Source organism: Scyliorhinus torazame, chromosome 7 (assembly GCF_047496885.1).
Source record: "Scyliorhinus torazame isolate Kashiwa2021f chromosome 7, sScyTor2.1, whole genome shotgun sequence".
In the NCBI taxonomy this organism is placed as follows: domain Eukaryota; kingdom Metazoa; phylum Chordata; class Chondrichthyes; order Carcharhiniformes; family Scyliorhinidae; genus Scyliorhinus; species Scyliorhinus torazame.
Window position 1 is genome coordinate 233,309,353 of NC_092713.1, and position 27,432 is coordinate 233,336,784.

Below are 27,432 nucleotides of genomic sequence, written 5' to 3' on the forward strand. Positions count from 1 at the left end.
AAAGTCAATTTTGGATATGATTTGGAGAAGCTGGGGCAATACAGTATTTATCATATGTTGGATCAAAATTTGAATAACTCTTAGATGATTTAACTTTGGATAGATGGATATGGATGAAAAAAATTCCATACGGATCTCTGTGGGAGAAAGTTCATAGGGAAGAGTGATCTTCATCTACTGGAGCACATCCACAAGAAAGAACACTGTGTAGAGCTCCAGCAAGACTGCATAAGTTACTCTTGAGGCTTCAGAGCTACAATTTCACTTTGAAATACATGCCAGGAAGAGAAATGGTGAGAACAGATGCTCTATCTCGGTTGTCACCACAGGGGAAGTATGAGATAAAGGATCTAGGTATAAGGATCCATCACCTAGCAATCGTAACACCACTGAAACCGAGTCAAATTAGAGATGAGACCAGCAAAAATGGAGTTACAGATGCGCTCCCAGCAAGTGATCCAGAGATGACCTGATGAGATACAGCAAACACAGCCAGCAATATCGCAACACAGGTCTATCAGAGATAATGGGCAGGATTCTCCAGCTGTGTCTGCCGGCAACGGGAGAATGCCACCCAGGGTCAACAGATTTCTCCATTGTACGCGGCTCGCCCATGGCGTTCTTGCGGCGCGCGGAAGAATCCAGCCCAACATAGAACATAGAACATTACAGCGCAGTACAGGCCCTTCGGCCCTCGATGTTGCGCTGACCTGTGAAACCACTCTATAGCCCATCTAAACTATTCCCTTATAGTCCATATGTCTATCCAATGACCATTTGAATGCCCTTAGTGTAGGCGAGTCCACTACTGTTGCAGGCAGGGCATTCCACACCCTTATTACTCTCTGAGTAAATAACCTACCTCTGACATCTGTCCTCCCCTCAATTTAAACCTATGTCCCCTCGTGCTAGACATCACCATCCGAGGAAAAAGGCTCTCACTGTCCACCCTATCTAATCCTCTGATCATCTTGTATGCCTCAATTAAGTCACCTCTTAACGTTCTTCTCTCTAACAAAAACAGCCTCAAGTCCTTCAGACTTTCCTCATAAGATCTTCCCTCCATACCAGGCAACATTCTGGTAAATCTCCTCTGCACCCTTTCCAATGCTTCCACATCCTTCCTATAATGCGGCGACCAGAATTGCACGCAATACTCCATCTCAATGGAGATGGTGTTCTGCTGGCCGGATCCTGAATAATTGAACCCAAAATGATCCGGAACGTACAAAAGGCCACATTAGAATGCGGAAGTTTAAGTTCAGAGCCAGATTAGCTGTGTACTGGACAGGCATCTACAAAGACATTGAAAAAATGGTGTCTAAATTCAATGGGCGGGATTCTTTGGTCGCTGAGGCTGAAATTGCGGGGGCAGCGCCACTTTCACAATGCTCCACCCCCTCCAAAGCGGTGTACACTAGGAGTACGCCGCATGCCGTATCAACAGCCTCAGGACATTGCCCGAGGCTCACCACGCGATGCTCCGCCCCCCCGACCGGCCGAGTTCCCGATGGCGTGGGCCTCTCATGGTATCACCTGTCGCAAACTCAGCGTGGTGACTGCGGACAGTCGGGGGAGAGCTGATCCACGGGCAGAGGGGGCTTTGGCAGGGGCTGGGGGCACTGTTTGGGGGTGGTCCCCGCGGGGCTCGCGAGCTGGCTAAAGGGGGAGCACTATTTTGCATGCATGTCCGCGCGTGGCCGGCACCATGTTGCATGGTGCAGCCGCTGCAGGCCGCCGCCATGCGCATGCATGGCCATGGACCCGCCAATTATCCGGGCCGTATTGGCAGCTAGAGCCAAGTGCTCAATGCTACCTTCCTGCTAGCCCCCAGCCAAACAGAGGACCGGTGGCCGTTTTGCACCGAAGTTTCGATCGTAAAAGGCCACCGTTCCAACACTGATGTAAGGACATAGCCTGAGAATCAGAGAATTCAGCCGAATGTATTCCAGAAATACAGAAATACAGAAATACACAGCAGAAAGAGATGATAGCTACTGAAGTATCACCCAGATCATGGCATACTGTGGAAGCTGATTTATTCACACACAATCAAGAATGGTAGCTCATGGTCATAGAATAAAATTCCTTCTACCTGAAAGGTGAAAGATTTGAGAGCTACAACAATCATCTTAACTGTATGAGAGTAATAGGTGACAATGGAACCCAATTCACCTCAAGATAATTTAAGGGATTCACTGAACGGTACAGGTCCAACATCATGGCCTCATCACAATATTAACCAATGGGTCATGTCCAGACGATCAAGAGAACACTCACAAAATGCTGAGAGCCAAAGGAAACTGAAACCTTGCCTCATTGTCACATTGATTTACACCTCTCAAGACTGACATGAAATTACCTGTGGAGTTGTTGAATGGCAGAAATTATCGGATAACTCTGTCAAGCAATGTACTACTTCTCTCCAAGTTACCAGGAGGGAGTAAGACAACAATGTATTGATGCACAGGTACAAGGAGGTCAACACTTTGACAAACATGTTGACAAACATCGCATTCGGCGCCGGGGCGGACAATCCGTTTTCCCGCACGAAATCGGGACCGGCGCTGGTTCAGCGATTCTCCGCCCCCTGAAAAGCCTCCTCGGCCTCTGAACGTTGGCTGAGGCCTGTCCCACTATTCTCCGTCCCCAACGGGCCGAATTCCCGACAGCGTGGACCACTCATGGTCCTACCGTCCGTGATACGCGCAGGGCGGCTGTGGACTCAGTCCGGGGTCACCACAGTCGGGGGAAGGCCTCATTCGGGACTGTTTTTCTTTGTGCGGGCAGTCTGGGTCGGGCGAGCGGCCAATGCGGGGCACTATTTCCGTGATCCAGGTCTGCGGGCTGAGTCCACCATGGAGCATGGCGTAGCCGCTGGAGACCAGCGCCGTGCGCAGGCGCGGCTTCTGACCCAGAAGTACGGGGGCCGTATAGGCAGCTGGAGCTGTGAGCTCCACGACAGATGCCAGCTAGCCCCCTGCAGGGCTGTGCATCTGGTCTATTGACGCCAGTGTTCCTGGCGTAAAAGACCACAGGTTTCACGATCGCGTGGAGACATAGTCCCGAAAACGGAGAATCCAGCCCGTTAAATCATTGCCTGTGTTGTTGAAAGATAAATGCTGGGAATTTCTTTTCCCCTCGCCGAATCAGGCCAATGCGAACGTGTTTTATGTTGGCATGAAAGCTTGCTGCAATTGCCCACTCCCCCATTAGTGGCAGGCTGCCTTTCCTGCAGTTCAACGATGGGAAACTCATTTGAACACATTTGCATCTCATTGTTGGGCCCATACGCCATAATCATTCCCCCCTCCCTGTCCCCTACCACAGCGGCATGGTATCTCAATCATGCAAATCACAGCTGGTTTCAAAAGGCATGCATCTGGCGAATGCATCTCTGGGGGCAGGGAGTGGCTCTACGTTTTCAGGGGGTTGACTTGGAGGTACTAAATCTGACTGACTCAGGGGTGACCAGGCTTGACTTGGTGGTACCGACTCTGACTCTGAGGTGACCAGTTTTGATGGGGGTGACCAGTCTGCCCCAGGGGTGACCAGGCCTGAATGGGGGTGATTAAGCTTGACACCGGAGTACCGGCATTGAGCCAGGAGTAACCAGGCTTGACTTAGGCATGAGTAGCTTCCACTCGGGGAGACCGGGGGCAGGGGGGAGGGGGTAGGGAGCAAAGTGGAGAGGGAGATCTCCAGGGTACTGGGGGGGTTGACTCCAGGCAACAGGGGCCGAGCCAGGGGAGACCGGGCGGGGGTGTGGGGGTGACTGTCAACTTTTAAAAGCATCGTTCCTGAGGATACCTTCTGCTGCTGGGTCATCGGCTTCTTAGAAGGGTCTTACAGAGGGAAGAGAAGACTGGGGCAGTGAGATTAGTGGGGGGGGGGGGGGGGGGGGGGGATTTCATCACAGAATGACGGTTTTACTTACATTTCTGGGGAGGGTGGATTCTGGAGGCGGGGTGTTGACATAGAAACATAGGAGCAGGAGGAGGCCATTTGGCCCTTCAAGCATTCCACCATGTTCCGGGTGTTGGTGAGGCCACATCTGGAGTATTGTGTTCAGTTTTGGTCTCCTTGCCTGAGAAAGGACATATTGGCACTGGAGGGAGTACAGAGGAGATTCACTAGGTTGATCCCAGAGTTGAGGGATTAGATTATGACGAGAGGTTGAGTAGACTGGGACTGTACTCATTGGAGTTTAGAAGGATGCGGGGGGGATCTTATTGAAACATATAAAATTATGAAGGGAATAGATAGGATAGATGCGGGCAGGTTGTTTCCACTGGTCGGGGAAAGCAGAACTAGGGGGCATAGCCTCAAAATAAGGGGAAGTAGATTTAAGACCGAATTTAGGAGGAACTTCTTCACCCAAAGGGTTGTGAATCTCTGGAATTCCTTGCCCAGTGAAGCAGTTGAGGCTCCTTCTTTAAATGTTTTTAAGAAAAAGATAGATACCTTTCTAAAGAATAAAGGGATTCGGGGATATGGTGTACGGGCCGGAGAGTGGAGCTGAGTCCACAAAGATCAGCTGTGATCTCATTAAATGGTGGAGCAGGCTCGAGGGGCCAGATGGCCTACTCCTGCTCCTAGTTCTTATGTTCTTATGTTCCACCATTAATTCTGATCATGGCTGATCATGGGCAAGGCAAATGGAAAGACATGTGAATGACATGTATGTACTCTGTTGCTGTTGGGACCGTTCAGCTGCAACAATTAATATGTGTGGGGTCAAACTAGTCACACGTTTGTGCCTACTCAAGCTCAGCATTTAATCCTTGGTGTACTGACTTCCAAATCGCTGATTGCCATGGTGTCCCTATACCATTGACCGACTGGATAAGCAAAGATATCCCCTTAGAGAGTTGGCAATAGCACACTGCTTGAGAAGAGCATTCATAGCCCTTGGCTGTGTGCTGAAGCGTGTATCGACAAACACCCCCATAAACCCAGTTAAGCACAAAGCCTTGGAGTGAAGCTTTGGCCAATGAATGCACATGACATGAAAGCTCAGGATGCTGTGGCCACTTGGTCATGTGGTGTGATTTGGGGTGTTGCCAAAGCAGAATGTGAATTAAGGACTGGGCATCAATATGGTGGCCAGGACATGAATCAGTGGGCTTTGAGAGGGAGCTTCAGATGATGAATGGGTAAAGAGTGGTCTTTAGGAGACAAATGCTAACCGTCAAAACTCTATTGTTGACACTGCAATGAGGAGAACGTACAAACATGGAGACTGGTGATCTAGCTGTCATTCTTCTTGATAAGAGGCAGGAGAGAAGAAGAAGGCAACGTCAACAAAGGCAGGAGCAGAACCTGGAAGAAGAAGAAGGCAACGTCAACAAAGGCAGAAACAGAAGAGGAAGGAGTGATAGGTCCTGCTCCGCACACAGAGGCTGAACTGCAGGGAGCCGTCGCTCAGAGGTGCCTCAGGGTCTACAGACGATGCTGAACATACCTGCAGATGTCTGAGAACCAATGTCATCAAAGACTACATATGTCCAGGGGACCGGTTGGTCATATCTGCCAACTTCTGCAGGATTTGGTACCACCGAAACTTGGAGGACATCCACTACCAGTGTCGCTGAAAGTTACAACGGTACTCAATTTTCACATCAGCGGCTCCTTCCAAGGCTACACAGGTGACATCTGTAGGATTTCCCAGCCCTCCGCACACAATGCATCCAGGAAGTGATGAATACAATCTTTGCGAGGGCACACACCTTTGTCCATTTCGACCAGAATCAGGCAAGCAAAGATGCAGAAGTGATGGACCTTGCACTAATCTCTGATTTTCCGCAGGGTGCCATCGACTGCACTTAAGTGGCACTCAGATCTCCGGGCATCAAGCTGTGAACTATGTGAACCACAAGGGCTTTCACTTGCTGAACGTTCATCTGGCCTGCGACCAGACAAAATACATCCTGCAGGTATGTGCTCGATGCACAAGGTGTGTGCACGACTCCTGCACTCTGAGATGTTCTCAGATCCCTGACACAGAGGTTACAGAGTTGGCTGCTCAGAAACAAGGACTACCCACTGAGGAGGTGGCTGATGGCATTGCGCGGAGATCACAGCGTGCTGCTGAGACAAGGTCGAACGAAGCTCATGCTGCAACTTGGACTTTGGTGGGGCAGACTATTGAGATGCTGAAGATGGGGTTCCAGTGCCTGGGCCGGTCTGCTGGAGCCCAGCAATACAATCCACAGAGTGTGTCATGCATTGTGGTCACTTGCTGTGCCCTGCACAACCTGCCGCTGCAAAAGGGAAGGAACTGCCTGAGGAGAAGAAACACGAGCGACACGTTTTCTCCAATGGGGAGGATGTCAAAGGGGATGAGGGTGAGGAGGTCCTCAACGGAGAGGACCTAGGTACAGTGTACCTAGGTACAGTGAAAAGTATTGTGCTGTGTACAGTCCAGACAGATTATTCCAAACATGAAAAAAACATAGGGCATACAATAAATACACAATGTAAATACATAGACACAGGCATCGGGTGAAGCATACAGGAGTGCAGTACTATGCAGTAGAGAAGATGTTTGAAGAGATCAGGGGCGAAATTCTCCGGTACCGACGCGATGTCCACCGACTGGCGCCCAAAACGTCGCAAATCAGTCGGGCATCGCGCCGCCCCAAAGGTGCGGAATGCTCCGCATCTTTGGGGGCCGAGCCCCAACCTTAAGGGGCTAGGCCCCCGGCGGATGAATTTCCACCCCGCCAGCTGGTGGAAAAGGCCTTTGCTGCCCCGCCAGATGGCGCGGAAATGACATCTCCGGGCGGCGCATGCGCGGGAGTGTTAGCGGCCGCTGACGGCATTCCCGCGCATGCGTAGTGGAGGGAGTCTCTTCCGCCTCTGCCATGGTGGAGACTGTGGCGAAGGCGGAAGGAAAAGAGTGCCCATATGGCACAGGCCCGCCCATGGATCGGTGGGCCCCGATCGCGGGCCAGGCCACCGTGGGGGCACCCCCCTGGGCCAGATCCCCCCGCGCCACCCCCCAGGACCCCGGAGCCCACCCGCGCCGCCTTGTCCCGCCGGTAAGGTAGGTGGTTTAATCTACATAGACGGGACAGGCATTTTAGCTGCGGGACTTCGGCCCATCCGGGCCGGAGGATCGCAGGGGGGGCCCGCCAACCGGCGCGGTGCCGGAGAATTCGGCAACCGGCGGGGGCGGGATTCACGCCAGCCCCCGGCGATTCTCCGACCCGGCGGTGGGTTGGAGAATCTCGCCCCAGATCAGTCCATACGACGATCATTCATGAATCTGGTAACAGCGGGGAAGAAGCTGTTTTTGAATTTTTGGCGCGTGTTCTCAGACTTTTGTGTCTACTGCCTGATGGGAGAAGTTGGAAGAGTGAATACCCTGGGTGGGAGGGGTCTTTGATTATGCTACCCTTTGCCCCAAGGCAGTGGGAGGTTAGACAGAGTCAATGGATGGGAGGTGGGATCACGTGATAGACTGGGCTGTGTTCACGACTCACTGGAGTTTCTGACAGTCTTGGGCTAGAGCAGTTGCCATACCAGGCTGTGTTGCAGCCAGATAGGATGCTTTCTTTTGTGCATCTGTAGAAATTGGTAAGAGTCAATGTGGACATGCCGAATTTCCTTAGTTTCCTGAGAAAGTATTGGCGCTGTTCTGCTTTTTTTGGCGTTTGTACAAGTGTGTCCATGCTATGCAACTAGAGCTTTTTAACCCTTTCTAACCCTGCCGCTATGTCTTGGTGCATTCCCAACATCCACAGCAGTGGTGGAGGCAGCCTGCTGTCTGCCACACTCCATTGTCTGTGACGATTTCGGTGGACATCCTTTGGAGGGCCAAAACCTGTGGGGCTCCAGCCTGCTTTCGGGGTGGCATCAATATCCTCCTCAACCTGTGGAGCTGGAGCTGAAGCGGTCACAGGGGGACAGGATTTGGATGGGCGGGACACTCCTGGAGTCAGCTGGGTGGATGGCCCCGGGGTGTGCACCACCTCCCGATGGGCGTCTGAATGTCCCTGATTTCCTCCTTACGATAGAGGGGCAGCTGGAGTGAGCTTGAGAAGCCCTGCTGTCCTCTGGCATTGGTACTGATGCATCCCAGCAATTGCATGTTCTGCAACAGTGCAGGACAAAACTGTTGCACGAAGGTCTCCATTGCGGCCACCAGCTTAGCTCTGCTAACCTTGTTGTGTTGCACTGTTGGCGCAATCGCCTCAGACATAAGGCAGACGGACTCCTCCATGTTGCTGTTCAATCTGAGGAGTGCACCAGATACCCTTCCTGATTTTCCCCAGTTTGCCTTTAGCGGCCCAGCAACTGAGGCATGACTGAATCCAGAGGCATGTCACCTGACTGGGACTCCTCAGATTCATGGCCTCAAGAAATCCTCTGAGTACTGGCAACCTGGGACATCCCTGCCTCCACCTGCTATGGCTCTGAAAGTGTGATATGTTCACCAAAATGTGACCCTGGGGCTATTGCAGGACTAGGTCCCACCGAGGTGTGTGTCTCTGCGTTGGTTCGGGTGTGGGTGAGCGCAGAGACGGGTTCTTCTATTTCGAGGTCATGAATTCCATCTCTGTCCACCTGCCAGAGCTAGATTTGAGAACCTGGCAGGTTCTTTCTCTGGCCTACTTTCAAGATGTGCCAGCAAAGGAAAGGAGAGTTCATTAGTGCATGGCAGAGCATGGCAAGCCTCACAGCATTGTTGTCTGATGGATTGTACAGGGCAGTATCCTCACTTAGTTTATTCTTGCCGATCTTACCATCAGCACAGGAGTGGTTGATGTCCTCCCTGGCCAGCTCCATGGCTCTCTCCTCAAAATCCATGAGGATCTTTATCTCTGGCATCCTTCCATGTCTCTCGGATCTCTCCATCTTGTATGCCAGTTTGTTCTGCATGAAAACAGATGGAGAGAGTGTAAGCAAGACGCTTGCCAGGACAGGTGATAAGGCTGCTTGGCATGTGTGGATGGTGAATGGGACCAGCGAGGTGATGAAGATATGACCCGCAGGGGGTGGATGAAGATGTACGTGGCAGAGTGAATGGTGGTTTCTCTTAAGTTGGCAGTGAGCGAGCTCCCCGTGGACATGTGACAGTTGTGTGAGTCTGTGATTGTGTGAGTTAAGAGTGATGAGAATGGATGAGATCATTCTTCCTCTTGAGTGCTGGATGGCTGTACTCTTCTGCAAGGCATTAGCGCTGACCACACTGCCTCCCAAGTTGGATCGTTGATTTTGCTGGCATGCCTACACCCAGAACACGGGTACATCACATTGTGGCGGACCTGCACTGCATCCAGCAGATGCCCCAGGGACATGTTGGTGAATATTTGGGCCATTTGCTTCCTAGTTTTCACAGCCATGGCTTCCCAGCGGCAAGTGTGCTAGCAGTGTGCAGGGGCAGCTTTTAAATGTGGTGTCCCGATCGATAAAGCCTGGAGGTGAAGTTGGGGCGGGAAAATCAGAAGCCGCCCTGCTAATGATATTGTATGGAACCTATGGATAAAGATTTTTGTGACTAAGTGCCTCACTATATAGTAGGAAAAGTCACCATTGTCATTGGCGGGTTCAATGTTGCTTTTCACGCCCGCCACCGGCCTTTACCGAATTCCAAGAAAATCTTGCCCAAATTGTTCATGTACAGGATCCAAGCATGAAAAGCAGGAACCCACCAAAGTTCATTGTTAACGTTAAGACTCCAAGGTCAGACATCATTGAGAATGAAGCCGCCAAGTAAATGAGAGGAACAGAGTCCATATTCAACATACACTGAGCAGGAAAAGCAGAACACATCATCTGCAACATCACGAACCAGCAAGACAACACCAACAGCACCACGAACTAGCAGTGCAACATCACGAACCAGCAAGTGGCACAACATTATGAACATCAAGCACGACTTCTACAACACCAGGAGCAACATTCACAGCATCACCTGTGCAGCATGCCAAATCATCACTGAGAGCAATGAATGCCAAACCCACAAGGTAGAGGCACAACATTTTACCACATAAGTGATACTGTGAATAGATTTTTTTCTGAGGAAAAGAAAACAAGCTTTAAGAGACTCTTAAAGTGTTTGATTTATTTATAACAAACATACAAACTTATGAATTAGGTTCAGGAGTAGGCCACTCGGCCCCTCGATCCTGTTCTGCTGTTCAATAAAATCATGGCTGATCTGACTGTAATTTACACTCCACATTCCTGCTACCCTGTTAACCTTTCACCCTCTGCTAATCTAGAAACTATCTAATCTGCTGTAAAAACATTCAAAAACTCTGCTTCCATCACCTTTTGAAGAAGAGAGTTCCAAAGACTCACGACCTTCTAAAAGAAAATAAATTCCCTTCATCTCGGACTTAAATGAGTGACCTCTTATTTTAAACAGTGACATCTAGTTCTAGATTCTCCCACAATGGGAAACATCTTCCTCACATTAACCCTGTCAATACCCCTCAGGATCTTATCAGTTTCAAACCTCTTACTCTTCTAAACTCCAGCAGATATAAGCCTAGCCCGAACAATGGGCGGCATGGTAGCACAGTGGTTAACTCTGTTGCTTCACAGCTCCAGGGTCCCAGGTTCGATTCCTGGCTTGGGTCACTGTCTGTGCAGAGTCTGCACGTTCTCCCAGTGGCTGCGTGGGTTTCCTCCGGGTGCTCCAGTTTCCACCCACAGTCCAAAGATGTGCAGGTTAGGTGGATTGGCCATGCTAAATTGCCCTTAGTGTCCAAAAAGGTTGGGTGGGGTTACGGAGATAGGGTGGAGATGTGGGCTTAAGTAGGGTGCTCTTTTCAAGGGCCGGGGCAGACTCAATGGGCCGAATGGCCTCCTTCTGCACTGTAAATTCTATGATTCCATGAATCTTTCCTTTTAAGAGAACCTGCCCATTCCTGATATTAGTCTAATAAACCTTCTCTGAACTGCTTCTAACGCCTTTACATCCTTTCTTAAATAAGGGTGACCAATACTGTCCCCAATGCTCCAGATGTGGTCTCATCAGTGCCCTGTAATACTCAAGGGTGACCTCCCTGCATTGTAATCAATTCTCCTCATAATAAACAGTAACATTCTATTAGCTTTTGTAATTACTTGCTGGATCATTTATAACACTTATATTTGACTGTTCATCTTTCGTTTAAAAAATGATTGGAACAGTTATATTGGTATAGGGGTACTGTATACAGTTTCTCAAATAAAGAGGGATGTTATCTTGTTATATTATTTGTAAAGAGCTAGGAACTAATTGGTACATGAATATATAGCGTAGGGTGCCAAATTCGCTGTCGCACTTCACTCATGTGCTGAGTTCACCAGTCGCTTGGAGAGCCAGAAGCAATACATTTGATGAAGCTCCAGCACTAAGTCTAAAGTGGGATTATTTCTAATTTATTGGAACTAGAATAAAATCCTTGAATTGTAAAGTTTCTAGAATTCCATCATGAGATGGAAAATAGTTATGGTCATCGAATACATTTTTATATGTGAAAGAGTTCAACCTACAATCTTTATTCCAGTTTTTGATTTCTTTCTTCCCTTCTGGTGTTCCTGAACTCTGCTGAGTTGTGTTTCCGCTGGTACCTTAGTATTACCAGTGTTGGACGTAACATCTTTAATGCTCACAACTGTGTTTTACATTCCGGAAGCTGTATCTTAAAATACTTCCTCTATTTTTGTGGCTACACATACTGACTTGATTTCTGACAAAACCACTTTATAATAAAAGTGCTGTTTGTTGCTTGCCCTTGAAAGAGAGCACTCTACCAATGCTAGATGCTCTATTGACAGACTGGCCAAGAACCTTAAAACTCAGCCATGATGAATATTCAAATCTAAAAATCAATCAACTCAAACCTGGCTTCTCTGACTGGCAGTACAAACCTTTTTCGTAACAGCCATCAACTTGCAAGAAATGTATTTACAACAAAAGTACAAATTTATGTCACCATATTCTTTTGCACGCCCCTTGAAATTAATTTAACACCACTGAATAACACGTCATTGACATGTTAAAATTGTTCCAAACAGCACTCAGATTAAAGTTTTGAAGTTTTTAGAAGCTGTCCAATGTACAATATGTTAACTGATTATGACTGTGAGCTGATTTAAGATCTGAAGCACTGGATTGTTCAAACAAATTCCTGTGTTATATGACTGGAATCAACACATCACAGGAATCCTTCAAAGTATGTAAAATTATTATACAATGTCTTTAAATCGTGCATTACTAATGTGGTCACATGCAGAACTAAACTTGGGTATTAAATTATTAACCAGGTCAAATGTTTTAAATTCTCCAGTTTAGAGGAATTTGTATAGATTTCCAATAAACTGGATTTATTTCTGGTGACTGTGTAACTGGCTTTACATGTTGTGGCACTTCCCATACAGTCTGCAACTGGTTGTGACTTAATAATAAGACCCTGTGCAGTGGAAATAGCAAAACACCATATATTCTAGCATAAGCATAAAAAGGTGAAATGAAAAAAAAAATTGTACATTACAAACATTTGTGGATGGTTGTCCTGGTAATTATATTATAAATTCAGATCAAATTAAGAGATGGGCTTGATGCTAAATCTGTAAATTATTATAATGTTTGGTGTTTTTTTAGTCTGATGGCTAATAATGAGAGGTTTGGGGAATCACAGAGATTCACACTCAAGAATGATTTAAATTGGCTCCTTTGTGATTTGACAAAGCAGACTTTTTAAAATAAACTTTCAGTTAAAATAAGTACAACTTAATTTATGCATTGGCAGATAAAAATATAGGCCTAGATTTTCCTGTCAACAGTGAAGTGTGAGGTTTGTCACCAGTTTGTTGTACTTAGCTTTTCCCTTCGTCTTGCAGCACGGCACACCATTGGGCCAAGCAGTGAGGCTTTCCAGTGTGTGCGTTGTGTCCAAACCACAGCCTCACCTTTGATATCCTAAGCTGAAGATACAGACCTTGAAGTCAGTCTTCAGCTTAATGAGAGGTACATTTCTTTAAATGTTTTTTAATATTTTCAACAAGCTAGGAGACTCTTTAAAGCTTTAAAAAAAAAATTAAAATATGAATTTAGAATACCCAATTTGTTTTTCCAATTAAGGGGCAATTTAGCATGGCCATTTCACCGACCTTGCACATCTTTTGGGGTTTTGAGTGTGAGATCAAAGCAGACACGGGGAGAATGTGCAAACTTCACACAGACAGTGACCCGGGGCCGGGATCGAACCTGGGTCCTCGGCACCATGAGGCAACAGTGCTAACTACTGCGCCACCGTGCTGCCCCTGACACTTTTTAAAGCTCTGACAGACTTTTATAAGATGCTACCCAATCCTCTCCATCCCTCCAGAACCCTGGCTCCTCTTTCCCCTGCCACCCCGGCTCCTCTGCCTGTTCTGCATCCTAGGTTCCTCTCTGCACCCTTGCCATCATTCTGTCTGGTGAAGTGGGGGAGGGAGTCAAAGGACCGTTAGGGGGCTGGAAGTGCGTACAGGGGTGCGGGAAGGATGCAGAGGACGGGTTATGTGTGAGTGTGTGGGGTGGGGGGAATCATAAAAAGCAGTTATCTTTTCACAATTAACAACCATCTGTTTATTTGGAGGGCTGTGTCTTGTTTCATGCCTGCCATTATCAGCCCAAGCCTTTTGCACAGAAAAACCTGTGGTAAAGAGACAAAGGTTGTGTCCAGAAGAGATGTAAATGATTACAACATGAGTACAACATGAAGATAAAAAGAAACAAGTCAACACAAAAAAGGGACAAAATGGAGACAAGCTTATGATCTCGAGCTGTTGAATGCAATATTGAGTCCAGAAGGCAGTAGAGTGCCGCGATGAAAGATGAGGTACAGTTCCAAGAGCTTGCATTGAGCTACACTGGCACATTGTAGTCAAAGGGTAGAAAGGTCAGAGTGGGAGAAAGTGGAGAATTAAAATGACAAATGACAGGAAGCTCAACATGTATGCAGGCTGAACAGAGGTCACCAAACCTCCCCAATGTAGTGGAGACCACATTGTGAACAGTGAATACAGTGCACTAAATTGAATGAGTAAATAACTGTGTCACTTTGAAGGAGTGTTTGAGGCCTTGGATAATGAGAAGGGGCAATGAAAGGACAGATGTTGATCTGCTGTGCTGGTACAGAAGGGTGCCATAGAGAAGGATCGGGGTGTTGGGGTGACTGCAGAGTGGGCCAAAATGTCATTCAAGGAATAGTTGTTCAGAAAGCTGACAGGAAGTCAAGGGAAGATGTGTTTGATGGTGGCGTCATTCTGGCACCGGCGAAAAGGGTGGAGGGTGATCCATTAGAAATGCAGGATAGTGGGGTGGAAGGTGAGGATGAGCAGGTGAGGACGGAAAGAGGTTAATGACCAAGACGAAGTGAAGGTACTGTTCTCCCATGTGGAATATCTAAATATTTAAATGGACTTTGACTCAGTTATTATTTTTGCAAGGAACCATGTTATTGGTTGCACAGCCAATGAAACTTTTATTCTTTAGCATCTGAGGGAATGGCTTGGAGTAAGGGAGAAATCTGAGCAAAGAATAGATGGGCGTTTGAAGCTCGCTGCACAATCTGTGCCCCATTGTCATCCTCTGAGCTCCAGCAAATTGATAGCTTCTCATGTGGAGCAGTTTTCTGGTCAGATAGGTTTTCAGAGGTGTTGCGTTGTTTGTGATTCTTTTATCAGGATGGATGTTGTAGTGTTCACAAAGACCACAGAAGCTAAGTTCGTTAACAAAGCTAACATTTATTTACACTTCTTATTAAAGATCGACCACTTACTCCGATAGTAAACAATAATCAAGCAATCTACAATTACACTCTACTAACACTAGTCTCTGCACTCTATCTATAACTGTACTCTGATCACTCTCCGATCTATCTCACTACTCCTATGCTCTCCTCTCCAGCCTTCTCCCAGAAGTCTGTGAGTCAGTGCTTTATATAGTTTTGCATCTAGCTCCATCTAGTGGTCAATTATGATATGACATTAACCCTGTGTATTCTGAACATTTCCCATAATGTCACAAGAGGGTGAAACACTGCTGAACATGAGGAATTGGAAAATTGAGAGTGAGCAGCTCCTTTAGGCAATTAAAAAAACACCTTGATCGTATGGTTCCAGCTTTCAAAGCAACAATGATTAGTTACCAACAATCTTATGAGCAGTCAGTTCCCCATAACTAGTTGTGCTGATGGATCTGTGAGAGAAGACCACTACATAAATAAAGAACGCAGTACAGGAAGTTTTTTAAGACATGACGAACACCATGGAGAATGTAGTAGGCCAGGAGGAATCTTTGGCAGCAAGTTGCTGGAAGATATTAAAGATATTGATGGCATCCAGGGTGGAAACTGCACCAGTAGATACCTTGAGTTTTAACATTAGCACAAGACTTTCACATGGCTTCTGAGTCTTAAGTTGGACAAATTGGTCCGTTCTCATGCTGACCAGTGAACCAGCAGGCTACAAAGAATGAAAACAGGTGATTGAGTCTCTCGTGATAGTGACAATGAGCCCACTTGGATAGGTACCCTTCAATGTCAGTGTATGAGAGAGATGGTGTGATGATTGTCCTTTTTAGGGCAACACATCAGTGTAAGAGTTACCTATCCTGGGTGAACAACTGAGGCACAGAGTGGGGAATCATCCCAGGGGGAGGAGTTTCTTTGAGGCAGAGGTATTTTAGAATTAGTTGCAAACATGCTGCTGCCCTTGAAGATCACTCAAATCCCTTTTTGTACACTATTGAAGTCTCTGAAGATGCATCATTACAGATGAGAAATTGACATAACAAGAGAAAATATAGCAGAAGTGAGATCCTCAAGGAGAGCAGCTGAGCCACCTCAATCCCCATAGAATTGACTGGAAATGTCCAAGCCCACTTCAAAACTGTTACTCAGGGAGCACGATGTAGAAGAGATTAAATGAGGAAGAATTTAAGGAAAAGGGACAGAATCAGCGGACAGAATCAGCGGTAGGGGCTTTTCAGAGTAACTTCATTGCAGTGTTAATGTAAGCCTACTTGTGACAATAATAAAGCTTATTATTAAATAGTAATAGTCTTTAAAAATTGCTTGTTATCATTTGGGAAGTATTGCAATGAAAACGAAAAATTGTTTAATGAGACTTCAGATTCAATTTCTGTCGATGTATGTTATTTTGCAGATTGAGTAGCTGGAATATGAAAATGTGAGATTCATATTACCATTGAGTACTCTAATCCGATTTCTTACAATTTAATTGGCCTTAAAATACATATTCTCCCTATTGGTCAAGCCCACCTATATTATTTATAGTCCACTATACACCAATTGACTTTCCAACAATTACACCAACTTGAATTGTACAATAACCTTACTAATACTGATCAAATACATTCTATTTGGTTTTCTTAACTAAATGTAAAGACACAAATTACATCTAAATGCCATGTAATTATCTCATTGGGAGGTGATGCTTGCCCACCGAACAGAACTATGGACTGTAGGGACATTAAAATCTTTCTCTTAGGAGTTAAAAACAGTTTGATCTTCACAGAAAAGGGTTTTCAGTTCAAACTATTTAAAAATAACATGACCATAAAGATTGGTGTAGGTTTAAAGTCTGTCAGAATCTGTAATACAGCCAAATAAGTAATTTGTTTATGTCAGAAATATTTGCCTAACGTTACAGAAATTTCTGACTACAACACAAAAATATTTACACTGCTTACACATAGAACTTTTCAGGGGAAGGCTAAAGTTTCATTCGGCAAATCAGAGTTAGCTACCTCGCACCACCCTGCTATCAACACACCCCGCCCACCACCCTCCCCTCCACCTCACCTCATCCACTATCAAGAATGTGTAAGGGCTGGATATTTTTATCCATGTCTAAGAATGCACAGAAATTCTGAACAAAATGCATTTTATATACAGAGTGGTATCAATCTCAGAAAGTTCTCATATGTGGTTCATTGCACTGTTAGCAATCTGTATATTTTTGGCAGAAGGCACACAAATTATTATTAGCTTTACTTTTATGTCTATCTCCAGGAGTTCAGAGGTTTTGCTCCTAAACTCCTGTCGGTCTTGAAGAACTCTCGAAAACCAGGGGCCAGATTTTCATTCCCAAGTCCGGAACGCAGAGTCAGAAAAACTCCCAACTTCCTGACTCACAAACCCAATTCAGGGGGAAGAAGCATTGTGTATTCAGATTTTCATCCTGGGAGCTGCAGAGGTGAGTGGAAAGGGGAGGTTGCGAATGGGGAATGGGCTCAATGACACTGCAAATAGTGTGGAGACAGCTACAGGGGCTGTCGGGTGTGGAGGCACGCTGGGACTTCATGTCAGCTTACCTCACTATGACGAATGTGATATAAAATAGTTACTTTAGAGATACTAGTTAATGTAATGTAGAAATAAGCCACTTTGATTCTGGCAGTTAGGGACAAAGGGATTTGAGACCGCATGGAAAAAGCAGGAAGAGGTGTGTCTATGAGAGTGATGCGGCATTGATAGGGGCCAGAGAAAGGGATTGGAAGTGAGCCAATCAGAATAGATCAAACAGGTCAGGAGGGACATAGGCTGACCTATGGGCGTCGAGTATGTGAAACTTGATACCATTTGAATTGATTTTGCAGAGATCCTTTTGTCTCTTTGTTCAGTCGCTTTCTGGAGTGTAAGAGGCTGGATGTCTCTTATGTTTCTGTAAGATGAATTAAGCTTGCAAGCTAAATAAATAACTTCTTTTTACGTGCGAATCCATCTCAACTTTTATTGAGGCCAGACTGACAGAGAAAGAAATTTGGGAATCAACATTTGGTGCCGAAAACCGGGATTTCTCAGGGCGATCCTGATCCAACTGCGAAATCAGAATTAGACTGATTATGAACAGGAGGATGGGGAACAAAGGGCCCTCAATGTAGAACTGGAAAACGACCGCGCATTGATTGTTCCCCTCTTCTTATCGTCTGATTAGTCTGGTCACTCGCGGTTGGCACAGAAAGACCGCCTCGACGAAATCACAGGTCAGTCTGGGGATTAGCATTTTAATTGATGGGATTTCATAGCGTTAATTCGGCTGGGGTAGGCTGTATTGTTGATGTAACATTTAAAATATAAATTGTTCAACTTTATTTGTGAGTTAATTCGGTTGGGGTAGGCTGTATTGTTGATGTAACATTTAAAATATAAATGGTTCAACTTTATTTGTGAGTTAATTCGGCTGGGGTAGGCTGTATTGTTGATGTAACATTTTAAATATAAATGGTTCAACTTTATTTGTGAGTTAATTCGGTTGGGTTACGTTATGAGAGGTAGATGTAACATTTGAAATTGAAAATGGTTCACCTCTATATGTCTGTGTGTTAAAAATATAGTTGATTAAGCTAAAAGTTTCTCTTTGGACTGTAGTGGCGAAAAAACGCAGTTCCAAGGACTAGTTGAGATTATGGGAAATTCCTTGGATAGCACAAATGATCCAGGCATGCCACTGCAAATATTATGTGATAAGTATCCGGACAAAGCGAAGGATTTTAGAAAATTGTCAGCACAGTTAAGAACTAAAATGGGAGGCGGAGATAGTGGTAGCGATGGACGCTGAGAAAGCCTTCGATAGGGTAGAGTGGGGGTATCTGTGGGAGGTGCTGAAGAGGTTCGGGTTTGGGGAGGGGTTTGTCAGGTGTGTTAGGCTGTTGTATGAGGTCCCGATGGCGAGTGTGGCCACAAACAGGAAGAGGTCCGAGTACTTTCGGTTGCACCGAGGGACGGGACAGGGGTGTCCCCTATCCCCCCTGCTCTTCGCACTGGCGATTGAACCCCTGGCTATGGCACTGAGGGAGTCAAGGAACTGGAGAGGGTGAAATTCGCCTTGAGAGGATGCGCCTGGTCACGACTGTTTAGCCTTGATTCAGGAAACTACAACAATAAGGGACGATCTGAGTGATATTCCGTTAGAACAACCTGACATGATTATGTATGTTGATGGCAGTGCATTAATAAGCCCCACTGGCCGGAGACTGTCCGGTTATGCAATCATAGATCAGGATGGTCTGATTTTAGAAGCGGCAGCTTTCCAGACCCCTTACTCAGCACAACAAGCCGAACTTTTTGCCCTCACCCGTGCATGTATACTTGGGGGAGATCGCCGGGTAAATATCTACACTGACTCCCGATATGCTTTCGGGGTAGTTCATGACTTCGGACAACTCTGGAAGAATAGGGGATTCCTTACCTCGGCAGGCACAGAAATATCCAACCGGGGTTTAGTTAATGACCTACTGCAGGCCCTCCTTCTGCCAGCACAGATTTCCGTTATTAAATGCGCTGCCCACACGAATGGTACAACCCTAGTTGACGTTGGTAATGAACGAGCAGATCGTGCAGCGCACACAGCCGCACAAATTTAGCAAGTGATGGTGCCTAAAATGTTAAGTCAGACTAAACGATCTACTATAAATATGTCTGCTTCTGACAAGTCAATGCCAACCATCCAAGACGTCATAAGGTTACAGGAGGACGCTCCTGAGAGTGATAAACAAATGTGGAAACGGTTAGGTTGTACATATGATTCTGTTTCCTCTTTAAGGACCACGCCTGCACATCAGACTTGTATGTCTGATGTGCTGGCTTTATGGGTCATTGAATGTGTACACTTTGCAACTCATTGTGGGGCTCGAGGGACTAGTGATTTGTTGCTGGACACTTGGTGGCACCCTAAAATGCAGGGGTTGGCCCAAAGTATCAGTAATCGGTGTTTGATTTGTCAGCAATATAACACTGGAAAAGGTATCCCTTGTGGGAAGGGGCAAACCCCATTGCCCAGTGGTCCCTTTGAGACGCTCCAAATGGATTACATTGAGTTGGAAAGGTGTCAATGTTACAAATATGTTTTGGTCATTGTGGATGTGTTCAGCAGATGGGTCGAGGCGTATCCGACTATCGATAATAAAGCTGCTACTGTGGTTAAAGTCTTGATGAGGGAAATCATTCCCCGGTACGGTATACCAGCTCAGTTAAGTTCTGATAATGGGCCTCATTTTATTGGACAAATTAACAAGGAGTTTTGCTCCCAGTTGGGCATACGCCCGCAGTTACACTGTGCTTACAGACCGCAGGCGGCCGGGTTGGTTGAGAGACACAATCAGACCCTCAAAACTAAATTGGCTAAATTAAGAGCAGACACGGGACTGACATGGCTTAAGTTGCTCCCCGTTGCCCTCTTCCAGCTGCGGGTTACACCTGCGGGACCAGCCCGGCTCTCTCCCGCCGAGATTCTTTATGGCAGGCCTCTTAGAACTCCTTGGAGCCTGCAGGTTCCCAGACGGGTTCAGTTTCATCAGATGACTGAAGAAATGACCACCTATGTTCTAGCCCTTACGCAAGTGCTCAAGGAACTCCATGGCCAAGTCCGCGCGGCTCACCAGCCATTGCCCCCAGTACCTAGCTCACTTTCAGTCCAGCCCGGTAGTTATGTCATGGTCAAAAATTGGACTAGAGAGAGGACGGGGCGTATGAGAAGGGAAGTACAGCTAGAACGTAGGTTACCGGGAGATACACTTAAGTTAATTAAAGGCCAAACTGAGGAAAACCCGGGTAGTATGAATCTCTTCTACCAGATTTACCACCGTCTGTATGGCCAGGGGCGGGTTGTCTGCTACCCAAACCCCGCAGCGGTGTCTAGGTTATTTTCTGTTTCACCGCTTTGGGGCACTCCCCAAACGGTGGTTCATTGTCAGCATTCCGAACCACTGCCCGATCAGGTCACTCTTCCTTACGATCCGGGTTCAGCACCACCGGCTATTTGCCTTCCCCTTCCTCGGGATAATTCCCATTCACAGTACGATAGGCTGCGACGGTGGAGGGCGTACATACCTAGCCACTTCACTCCCAATAGGGATTCCCGGTCGTACGAGAATTGCTTCAGCAGTGAAGGATATGGCTGTTTGCTGGTAGAGGTGGACACAAATATAACATGTCTGGTTCCCACCTGTACGGACAGGAGGTGCCATATCACCCAGGCGTCTGGCCAATGCGTTTGTTACAACACCACTTGCGTTCCATTGAACGCCGGCCTCCAGCTCCTCTGTGGCTGGGCGAATGTCTCTCATATCACTGTTGGGACTAGGGCTTTCCGCATTGCTGGGCGGCCCGAATGGGCATTTCAAAGTTGGATAAACTGGGCTACTGGGAGGTCCTTACGCAACCGATATGCTGATTGTGATGCTAGTCTCCACACGGAACAAGGATACTACTTTTTATTTAATGGTACAGCGACCAACATTTTGTCACCCCCATTTCCCCGCCGAATTGCTATAGGGACTCTAGTCCCTACCACAGTCCCCTGCCCTTCGGCGTGGAACCTGCATAATCAGTTAGCACGCCGGGCAGTCTCTGCTGAATTTTGCGAGAACTGGAAAAAACCTCAGGTTCTTGCACCCAACCGGGGCCACTCAGCCGGGTGGGGCATTCTGAGCGTATTGACACTGGGAGGTGTGGGGGGTTCCTTGGCTGTCAGTGATCGGAATTATTTTATTTGCGGCCTTACCATCTTGGGAAATGAAACCTTTGGAGCCCTCGGGGCAATAACTAAGGAGTTGTCTCAGCTACGGTTGTTTGCAATGCAGAACCGGTATGCTCTTGACTATCTTCTGGCCCATGAGGGTGGGGTATGCGCCATAGTACAGGGCAAGTGTATCATGGGAGTTCAGGACTTGACCGCTAACATCACTAAATTTATGGATCGCATACGGGATCACTTGGACGGGATGCAGGATCCTGGCTCTTGGGGTAACTGGGGATTTGGAGGATGGAAGGACTGGTTGATAAATATGGCCATGTATCTAGTGGTAGCTATCGGCTGCATCTTTGTGGGCCTGGCCATCCTTAAATGTGTGATGGGTAGAATGCGGGGTGCACTGGATCAGATCACCGCCCCAATCACCAAAACAAAAAAATTAACTGTTAAAATCCATGAGGGTGAGGCAGATGAAGGGGGGCTAAGACAGGAATTGGAAATGCAGCGACGGATCTTTTTAGATGAGGAACCGTAGCTATGGATTGGATAGTTCGGTTATCATGGAATGATAAAAGGAGGGAATGACGAATGTGATATAAAATAGTTACTTTAGAGATACTAGTTAATGTAATGTAGAAATAAGTCACTTTGATTCTGGCAGTTAGGGACAAAGGGATTTGAGACCGCATGGAAAAAGCAGGAAGAGGTGTGTCTATGAGAGTGATGCGGCATTGATAGGGGCCAGAGAAAGGGATTGGAAGTGAGCCAATCAGAATAGATCAAACAGGTCAGGAGGGACATAGGCTGACCTATGGGTGTCGAGTATGTGAAACTTGATACCATTTGAATTGATTTTGCAGAGATCCTTTTGTCTCTTTGTTCAGTCGCTTTCTGGAGTGTAAGAGGCTGGATGTCTCTTATGTTTCTGTAAGATGAATTAAGCTTGCAAGCTAAATAAATAACTTCTTTTTACGTGCGAATCCATCTCAACTTTTATTGAGGCCAGACTGACAGAGAAAGAAATTTGGGAATCAACAACTAAGTACCACAATTTTATGCCCACCCACCACCCTTTTCCATTACACTTTTCATGCCAACACACTCAGTATCCTGACACAGACCTCAGGAGCCGCGGTGAGATGAAATAAAATAAAGTTCAGGGGCGAGATTCTCCGACCCCCCGCCGGGTCGGTGAATCGCCGGGGGCTGGCGTGAATCCCGCCCCTGCCGGTTGCCGAATTCTCCACCACCGGATATTCGGCGGGGGCGGGAATCGCGCCGCGCCGGTTGGCAGGCCCCCCCCCGCGATTCTCCGGCCCGGATGGGCCGAAGTCCCGCTGCTAAAATGCCTGTTCTGCCGGCGTAGATTAAACCTCCTACCTTACCGGTGGGACAAGGCGGCACGGGCGGGCTCCGGGGTCCTGGGGGGGGCGCGGGGCAATCTGGCCCCGGGGGGTGCCCCCCACGGTGGCCTGGCCCGCGATCGGGGCCCACCGATCCGCGGGCGGGCCTGTGCCGTGGGGTCACTCTTTTCCTTCCGCCTTCGCCACGGTCTCCACCATGGCGGAGGCGGAAGAGACTCCCTCCACTGCGCATGCGCGGGAATGCCGTCAGCGGCTGCTGAAGCTCCCACGCATGCGCCGCCCAGAGATGTCATTTCCGCGCCAGCTGGCGGGGCACCAAAGGCCTTTTCCGCCAGCTGGCGGGGCGGAAATTCGTCCGGCGTGGGCCCAGCTCCTCAAGGTTGGGGCTCGGCCCCCAAAGATGCGGAGCATTCCGCACCTTTGGGGCGGCGCGATGCCCGACTGTTTTGCGCTGTTTTTGGCGCCAGTCGGCGGACATCGCGCCGTTTCCGGAGAATTTCATCCCTAGTGTCTATTGATGACTTCACTATTTTAAATAAACTCCCTTAGCCATAAAACCCATTCAATACATTTAAATTATTTTAAGTACTTAACCCCTTATGAAAACAAACATTTGTATTCATAGATCCTCATCAAAACTTTATAACCACATGGAGGTACCATCAAACTGTGACCCCCCCCACCCCACCCCACATGCACACTAACACACAAACACACACTGTTATAATAATTGGTTGCGGAATCAGTCATGAACATTAATCCTATAAAGATAGCCCTCAGGCTTATGATAACAGACAGCCAGCGAAATTGCAAGCACTGACTTATTTTTCAATTGCAGGCATTTTTTAAAATTTAAAGACACCTTGATAGTTCCACTAAGTTTATCTGCTTCTTATGCACATTGATGTCTATTTCTAATGATCCCGAAAGGCACATGACCTCTCCCAAAGGAGCAGTTTCTCTTTGCAAAAAGAGCACCTTACCTCTCCCAAAGGGTACCCGACCTATCCAAAAAGCGTACCTTTCCTTTCCGGAATCAGGGCTCTGATGCAATTTTGGCTACGAAACAATGCCTTTCTGTCACTGTGAAAATTATGGCCTAGTTTACCATAATCCTGACATCCAAACTAGTTATTTGTTTGATTTAAACTGTTCAATTCAGCTGAATGCAAGTTTAGACTTGCTGTCACAGGCTTAAGGTACATGGGGTCTGATTTGGGGTAACCATTAAGCATAATGCACCGAGTAGTAACATGTTCTTTACGCTTCAGTAAATTCCTAGTTTCCCTGCGGTCTTGATAATGAATAGTCGCATCTCCTGATGCATTATGGAGTTATAAGCAGAACCATTTTTGCTCTGGAAGGACAGTTATAGTCATCGATGGGAAGGTAAAGTTATTAGAGCTCGATATGTGCCACTAACGTTCTGCCCATTGTTAGCTAGTCATCAAAGGGCAGATGGCAAATTTGAAGGAGTTTCTGGGCTAAACTGCCTCACACACACTGTAGGATTTTGAAAACATGGTTTCATCTAATAATGTTAGTTGACATTTTATTCTGTCATCCGAACACTGCAGATACAGCAGAAGCTGTTTCGTGTGAATACCAGTGCACACTCTTTCCACAAAACAAAACAGCTATTTTATACCCACAATATTACCACTACTGCTACTGAGCTGCTCCTTTGGGCAGTTCCCAATCACGGTATATTTCCAGTGATTTCAACTTCCACATTTTCAGTAGATTACATATAAAAACTCATAATTAAATAACAAAATAAAAGTATCTTACAAAAGCACATTTCAACGAAAGGTGCAGGAAATATAACTTATTAATCCTTCATGTACAAAACCTCTTAATATTTGGTTTAAACTCATACCAAGAATGAAATGCGTCTCTCTGTGGGTAAGAACTTGGTCATCAGTGGTGGTGCTGTACACAGTCTGGCTCCTACCTTACTTCCGCTCTGTTACCCAAACCATTTTCCGCATGATCTGGGGCTCACATGGAGGGGTTTACTTCTGTACGTTACTGTGCACAGAGCCTCCAGATGGTAGAGGTCCACATGGAGCATTGGCACTTCACAACTAGAGGAAGAAGGTCATAAAGTCCACCAGCACAATGATGGGATCCTGTATCATTGTGGGAGGCTAGAGAATAACAAGGGTTGTTTTCCCTGCACATCATAAGGCTCCAGGTAAATCAGAGGCACGCAGACAGTGAGGGAGGGAGGATTGAACGTAGTCCTTTTTACAAAAAGAATTTCCAATTAAGGGACAATTTGCCGTAGCCAATCCATTTACCCCGCACATCTTTGGGTTGTGGGGGTGAGACCCACGCAGAAAAGGGGAGAATGTGCAAACTCCACACGGCCAGTGACCCGGGGCTGGGATTGAACCCATGTCCTCGGCACCGTAAGGCAGCAGTGCTAACCGCTGCACCACTGTGCTGCCCCTGGATTGAATATAGTCCTGATTAGGGCAGCACGGTAGCATAGTGGTTAGCACAATTGCTTCACAGCTCCAGGGTCCCAGGTTCGATTCCGGCTTGGGTCACTGGCTGTGCGGAGTCTGCACATCCTCCCCGTGTCTGCGTGGGTTTCCTCTGGGTGCTCCGGTTTCCTCCCACAGTCCAAAGATGTGCAGGTTAGGTGGATTGGCCATGGTAAATTGCCCTTAGTGTCCAAAATTGCCCTTAGTGTTGGGTGGGGTTGCTGGGTTGTGGGGATAGGGTGGAGGTGTTGACCTTGGGTAGGGTGCTCTTTCCAAGAGCCGGTGCAGATTCGATGGGCCGAATGGCCTCCTTCTGCACTGTAAATTCTATGAAATTCTATGTACAGATGGAGCAGCACCATCTTGAGGTCCCAGAACAATGACATTCTGCAAAATTAAAATAAGTTTGGTTCTGTCTGTGAGGGATAAGAGGAAGTGTGGGAAAACCGCTACATTGGGCTAGGGGGCTCCTTCTTGGGAAGCACACTCACTTGTTGGTGCAGCTACAGTGGACAGGATCCAAATCAGTTACAAAGGAGAGAGAACTTGTTGCCCAGGAAGCACTGAAAGCCAATCATTTCATTCAGAGCTGTTAAAGGGATACCCAGAAACCAACAGCCTCACATCAAAGTCTCAACAGAATATAGGGTCAGATTGCAGCCTTGGAGAGTGAAGGCATCCCATCAGTGAAGGGCAGGTACGGGTTAAGAATGAGTGCCTTTCATCATAGATCATAGAGCTGTACAGCACAATACAGGCCCTTCGGCCCACGATGTTGTGCCGAACTAGTCTGAAACTAAGATCAAATCAACCTACTCCCAATCATTCTAGTGCACTCCATATGCCTATCCAATAACCGCTTGAAAGTTCCTAAAGTGTCCGGCTCCACTACCATAGCTGGAGGTGCGTTCCACGCCCCAACCACCCTGAGTAAAGAACCTACTCTCTGAGTAAAGAAGCAGAGGCAACTCACCACATCAAGGGACTATCATTGGCTAAACAGATTCCACTCATTGTCCATGAGCAACTGGAAGACCATTGGTATGGCACTTCAAAGAATGGAGTGCAGAGCTACTTCGATTTAATCATTTCATTCACATCTCATCATTCCCTAGAGGGCTCCAGATGTCACATCTCTGGAATGGAATGTTGCTCACATCTATGTGCGTGCTAACGACTCTGGGTAAGGCTGCAGCAGGCATAATGCAATTAAGGCACCCAAAGCTGTGCAACCCCACACCTCCCATGGGTCTCGCAATCACAGCTTCCCTTTCTGCAATCCTAATATGGGGCACCCCCACGCCGTCGGGAAACCCCCGGGTTGTCACCTCCCTTATGCAACCATGGTTGCAGACTGAGAGGTTCTGCATAGGTCCCCTGTTGATTCCTGAAAAGACCACTGGTAGGGAGAAGACGCCAACCCCACGTGGCATTGGATCTTGTTGCTAACTTTTCGTTGGTTCTTAATTTGGCTCTATTTAATCATGTTTGCTCAAGAGTCGCCAGGTATCTTTCGACACCGCCACAAGGTTCAGAACCAAATACTGATCAATGACTCGATACACCAGTTAGTAAGTTCAAAAGCAATGCTCATTTATTTACACACAGTCAAATCTACTCATGCATAAACTCTACAAACTAAACTACCACTATTACTAAAGCCTATACTTAGCTTTGGGCGCCCACTCAGTCAGAGGAACAATGGCTGTTGCTCGGTTCTGAGGCTGCTGGGTTGAGCTGTTTACAGGGTAGCAACTAGGAGTGTCTATCTCATAGCGTGCGTTGACTTGGAACTTACTTGGTCTGGTGCAGCTGCCAGGCAGGTCTCTCACTTCGCTGAGAGCCAAAGCCAAAGGAGGGCATTCTCCCTTGGCGGATATCTTTTATACCCAAAAGGGCTTCGCGCTCTTTTGGGCGGGCCTTGAACTTGGCCTCAACTAATTGGGTCTTTCCCAATCATCGGTATCGATTTTCTTCCAATAGCGGGGTGGTTTCCTGATCGCTGGGCATGTCCTGGTGACTGTCAGTCAGCTTTGTCTTAGCTTCTTCTAGCGCCGGGGAGTCTATCCTAAATGTTTCCCTTTTGTCCC